Source organism: Morus notabilis, unplaced genomic scaffold (genome assembly GCF_000414095.1).
Source record: "Morus notabilis unplaced genomic scaffold, ASM41409v2 Scaffold985, whole genome shotgun sequence".
NCBI lineage: Eukaryota > Viridiplantae > Streptophyta > Magnoliopsida > Rosales > Moraceae > Morus > Morus notabilis.
In genome coordinates this window covers 120223-126957 of record NW_010356679.1, presented here as the reverse complement: position 1 = coordinate 126957, position 6735 = coordinate 120223, and positions in this window count along the sequence as shown.

Sequence of the window (6735 nt, the reverse complement as noted above, 5' to 3'; positions counted from 1 at the left end):
ACAATTCAATTTTGGTCTAACCCAATATAGATTTCACCATTAGAAACTATATCAATGTCTCTACCCATGGAGTCCAACCTCCGATGACTAAGATAAGCCATCTCCATTTGAAAATAGACAACATAACAATCTTAATATGAATAAAGCGCCCAACTTTATTCTCTCGATTGTGGATCATATGATTTAGACTATCATCTTTAAATTCATGTATTCTGCATGTTATTCTCATTACATGCATGACCAAAAGATTTAGAATGACAATCTCAGACTTTTAGTTTGTTTATCATACATTCAACTAATATGAACATAAAGAGGAAAATACATGGATATATGAAATAAATCAATCTTTATTAATAGTAAAAATGTCTCAAAAAACATTGTTACATTTATTCCTAAGGGTATAAATGCTAACATAATGAGCACACTAGGTGGGATTTTTGGAAAAGATTTTTTTCTCTCTTATCTCTAAGTGTGGCCGAATATCCTTAGGTTTTTCCTTGTTAAAACCGGCCACCATCTAGGATAGAATATCCAAAATTTATTTCAAATTTTGATCTCCTCTCATCCTTGAAGTTGGCAATTTTCTCTCCTAAATTAGGCTTAGAAAATTCGGCCACCCTTAGAATAGGATATCAAAATTTTGTTTCAAAATTTAATCATATTTATTTTATGATTTTATCTCCATGGATAATGTTCCATAAATCCAGTTTAGATTCCAAATAAAATCATATCAACTTCATTTGAATCAAACAATTATGTAGTAATTATCCAAAATAAAATCAAATTAGAAAAAAATCTTCTCCACCTTATCCACAAGGTTGGTGCCATCTATTAGAGTAACAAGAATAAGATTTTGTTTCAATTCAATAACAAATAGGATAATCTCCATATTTAAAAATATTTCTTTATTAAGATAAGATCATTTAGATATTTAAATTAATCATTCAAATAATTAATCTATCCATATCTTCTAGAATTCAAATTGATCTCATATCAATTTAAATTTCACATCTTATCTTTTTTTTTTAAATATTTATCCAAATTAAATATTTATCCTATTAATCAAATCAAACAAAAATTCTCATTCCATTCTTAGCTTAGAAAAAAGCCTATACCATTAGTGAGGTGTCCGGATTTTTCTCTTTACTAAGTACAAGGATTAAAGCCATAATGAATATCCCAATTGATTACTATCCATAAATGAATTACGCGGAGCTAGTAAAGGGACCGATTGGACAAATATAATATGGGCTCCAATAATTCATGTAATCATTATTCTATACCAAATAATACAATTACATAATTATTAGTTTCAGAGTCATGCCACTACAAACCTGAAACTACACTCCCAATTACATATCAAATTACGTAAGCCAGTAGATTACTTTGTCTAATGACCTTGTCATAAATGCAATACCCTCATATGATATCCTTGATCAACCTAGGTTAAAGTCTGTTAATCCTTTTGATCACGCTATCTTAAAGATCCATTATACATCCGATACGAAAATAATTATTCACCATATATGAATAACAAATCATTTGCCAAGAAAACGATCCAAGGCCTTGTCCATTCTCAATCTAGTATAATGCCGTTAAGAGGATAACATTTACTCTTCATAAGAGCTATGATTCCATATCTATAAGTAAACCCTTCATCGAATATAAATTGTGTACCCAACGAACCGGTCTATTAGCTTACTACTTTGAGACGCCTTTGCCTTCGGAACATCTCAGTACACAAGTTATATACATGAAGCCATTTACATACTCAGGATTAAGGTTATTGCATAATGAATGTCAAAAGTGAATTAATCTCTTCAAGCGGACTATATGGATTAATTACACTTTAGTCCAAGTCCAATATGTCACCACCACTAGGCAACATATCTATGTCTCTACTCGGGAGCCAACTTGCTCCAGACAGTCAAGACAAACCGTCTCCCCAATTGGCTTTAGACAACATAATAGTCTTAACATGAGTTAGATGCTCACTATAACCCCTTATACTATAGACTATGAATTTAGACTATTTACTTTAGAACGTTGTCTTCTTGCATACAAAAACAACCATTGCATGCAACATCCTAACAGTTTAACATCAAATAGTCAATGAGCCATATTTGCTTATAATTACTTTAACATGTAAATAGGATGATGACATATAGCAATGTAATGAATAACCTCTTATATATTATTAATCAGTTTAAAAATAAAATACATAAAATGTCTTTTTCTGCTTAGGGCATTCCTAACAGAGGTGGCCAGCCAAGCTTGTAAAAGAAGGAAAGGAAAGATATTTTTAGTAAATTTTGCAAAAAAAGGACCTTGAAAAGTTAGAAATTGTAATTGGGTCCTTCTTCCTTTTTCCAACCGGTTTAAGAGGTAAAAGAGGACCATCAAATGTTCACTTTTATGCCAGGAGAGGAGAGAAAAACCGGCCAAGAGAGAGAGAAAATTTTTTACCAAAGTGAAGAGAAGTGAGTTTTAAGCAAAAATCGATCGAACTACCGAGGATTAGTGACTCCATAACTTGTTCTTCGTTCTTTTAAGGTGAGATTTCAATTGTTCCTCTCATTTTCTTACCTTGGCCGTACCTTGGCCGAATGCTTGGATATGGTAGAGAGTATGGAGAAAGTTTGTTTAAGATGAAGCATAAGATTAATAAAGGTATTGAAAACTCAATGATTAAAGGATGGGTTTTTGGTTGTTAGTTTATGTTTCTAGCAACTTTTGGATGAACCCTAGGGTTATGATGTTTAATACACTTATTTGAAAGAAATGTCATACATCGTAAGGTGCTAATCCTCTCGAGGATTTCTTGTAATAAAGAACTGGTATATGAAATTTTTACTGAGGTTGACTTCTAATTAAATCATCAAAGAGTCTAATGTGACTTATTCATGAAAATGGACATTATCATTCGGCAAACACATTATCTTCTCATTATATATATTTTCATGAAAAGCATAGAAGCAATCATTGATATTGGTTTAAAGATTCATCAAATAAGTTAAACAATCATCAAACAATATCCATATGACGAGAATTCTATACTTAACATCCAAATTTATGTTAAGTTGTATCACTTGAAATTCCCATTTATTATTCTTTCTTTATTGGACACTTGTTTTAGATCCTTGAAGAAAGTCATCAAGACATTTTTTTAATCATCAAAATTCATGCTAATTCATAACTTCAAATAGAATTTGATCATAGTTAATCATAATGATGAATATTTAATAAAAATTACATAACCGTCTCAATACATGTACCACGTCATTGGCATACCGCATGTCTCGTTGATACGGAAGTTGGCCTCCCATTTTAAAGGTAAAAATATACATTTCACAAGAAAAATTTTAAGTTAAATTTTATAATTAAAATATCTACTTTAGGATTTTCTCGGATTTTACAAATATAATTTCTTTCATATTATCATGTAATATTATTTTTTTTTATGTGTGGAAGATGTTACATATGTTGGATGACATCTTTTAAATGCTACACTTAAGCAAACTTAATTGTGCACATACGAAAGAACGAAGTTACACGGAAACTATAAAGATAGAGAAAAGGTACATGGTTTGCCATGATTTTCACAAATATTATTTATGTCATTAAAAGAGTTTTGAAAAAGAGTTTTGATGCCACTATTTTTTCATTTTTCATTTTTCTTTTTTTCCCAAAATCTTTCTTTTCTCTCATCTTCTCTCCCACCTTCTCTCTCATCTTTTCTCTCTTTTCGGTTGTCTTCTCTCTCTTTCAGACTTTCCCTCTCTCTCTCTAAACACCGGCAAACTTTGTCGCCTCTATCCACCGTCGCTGTCGATGTAATGTCCAGAAATTTCCTTAGTACAAATCCTGATAATTAATGGGATTAAGATAATGATTTTCCGTTAATTCGTATATTTCAATAATATGAAATTTTATGATAAGTAAGGTAAATTAGTTGATGATAATTAATTCTAAAGTATTATGTTTATTCTCAAATGTGAGTTTAAGTGACAGAAATTATCGGATAAAATATTTCGTGAATTTCAGTATAGACTTCAAAAGATTGGAGACCGATAACCGTAGACCGCAAATTCTCGCTAAGACGGGACACATAATAAAAAATCAGAATTTATTACTCCGTAATATCGGAAGTTAAATTTTGAAAAAAAAATGTTAGCAAAACAGATAAATTTAGTTATAGCAGTACAAAAAATTCAAAAACCTTGTCATGCCAAGTCATGCCATACAGTCAATAAGAGAAATTGATACTGTCAATATGAAAAGATACTGATATTAAGATACTCAGTTGAAGATTGAACTAATTTCATGACTCTCTATAAATAAGCTTTTTGTGTGATTTAATGACCCTTAATGAGTCTAGTTCATGCATGCAGATCAGTTTTACTGAATTCAAAACCAATAATTTTATAAAAGTAGAAATATACTGAGAGGTCGGATAGAAAACTAGACAGATTCCAGTAAAGTAGTGAACTTTTCAAAAAAATCGTAACTCTCTCTAGAAATAAGCTTTTTGAATGATTCAAAATCCTACATTGCCCTTAACATGTCTAGTACATGTCCATAAATCAGTTTCTCAAAATTCAGTGTCAATAATTTTAGAAAAATAAAAGTACACAGACAAGTCAGATTGAAAGCCTAACAATAAGTTCCAGCTTTACAATAACTTTTCAAAATTTAGATAAAATCATCTACTCACTCAATTAAGGTCACTTTAGTCTCCATAGAAAACTTATTAAAGATACTACAGCATATCAAAAATCCAGATTTATCAACATGCAAGAACTTATTTGAAAGTTATCAAGAATACACTGCTACAACAACCAAAATAAAATTTTGAAACTTGAGTTAAGCTTTTTATCAAACACCCTTCATGCAAATATGATTTTTTGGGACTAAGAACTCAATCAACCTAGGAATTATGTTTTGAGGAATAGTTAAGATTTTTAATTATTTTATGACAGTTGTTGAGTTGGAGATCTTAGAATCTTCAAATTTCGAGAACGAAATTTTCTTAAGGAGATTATAACATCCGCTTTATCAGATAACATATAGATGCAGAATAATTCACATGCAAGTGGACATGTGTTGAGATAAGGAAAGAAGAAAAGTTTAAATTTTCTTCTAAGTAGACACGTGTTGAGATTAAGAAAGAAGAAAAGTTTAAATTTCTTTCTAAGTGGACACTTATCGAGATAAGAAAAGAAAAGTTCAAATTGTCTTTTGAAAGACACTTGTCAAGTAGATCGACACTTGGAATTTAATCAATGGCCAAGATTTAGCCAAACACTTGTGATCCAAGGGTAGATATTAGATATGGAATCAATGGCTAGGATCTATCCACATAAGTTTTGATCCAAGGGCTAGAATGTAAGATGGCACACTATAAATAGGTGATGGATTCATTCCATCCTTCATATGGAGGAAGTTAGAGAGAGAAAGTTGGCGAGAGAGAGAGAAAAGAGAGAAAGAGAAAATAGAAAGACAGAAAAAAAAAGAGAGAGAAAGCCGAGAGAAGGATTTTTCTCTCCACCAGTAAATTTGTAAGTATACCTTCCACTGTATCACTTGAACAGTAGTATGCTTTTAATGAATGTTTCTAATTTATATATGTTATTGTTGGAATACTTTCATGAGATTGAGATTTAGAAAGTATTTTCAGAGTATGATATGAATCATGTGTTTATTATGAATAGATTAAAGTATGATAAAGGAAAATGCCAAATCCTTGAGCAATAAGAGATTCCATGATAGGAGCCATAGAAAAGGGGTTCTAATAACACAAGATAAATATTATACAAAAAGGGCCCTAAATGTTAAAGAAAAGTATTTTCAAAGTGGAAATTATTATATGGTTTACTTACTGAGGTTAAGCTCATATAGTTCTCGTGATGCAGGTAAGTGCTAAAGTAGAAGTTCCAGTTGACTGAGCAAGAACGGTTCAAAGTCCCATGACGAGTTAAGAATTTATTCGAGGATTGTAATTACGATAGATGTACTATTAAAATTCTGTAATATTATGAATTCTGCTCAAGGATTGTATTTCCATGTTAAGCAGTAAGTTAACGTTTATCTCAAGTCGGCGTTAGATTTTAGCTGCTAGCTTGGGAGGGGCGTTACACTTAAGATTCTTCAAGCTCTTCAAAGTCCTTCAAAGTCCCCAAGAGATGACAGCCTTGAAAACCTTTCCAAAACACTTTTTGATCCATTTCCACTCTCATCTTAAAACTCTTTGAAGTTTCTTCATACATTTTCCGGCACCGTCCAAGTCTTCATTTTCGGGGTCACTTCCGCTCACCGTCGGACTAAGTGCTCCGAGTGCCGTTCTCACTCCGAGAGCAACACACGCTGCTCTTGTAGTGTTTTTCCCAGAACCTTATCCACCTCACCAACTTCACTCTCACTCTCCTCCAAGCCTTACCCACCATTTGAGTCACCCTCTTATCTCGTAGAACAGCCTGCGCTTGTCTCCAGAGCACTGGTCTATCAAGGCATCTCCGGCCTCCTCTCCATCTCCATTGACTACTTGGTCGTACATCCCAATATTCTTCATATCCGAAGTTCTTTTATTTGTCTTTTTTACGGATTCTTTAACGTATTTTGCAAGGCATTTTCATCATTTCGGCAACAAAGAGGATCCTACAACACGCGTTCTTCGGCTTAATTTGGGCCTAACCGACCCCACTTCCTCATCGGAGGTCTAGCCATCCACATCGAAGC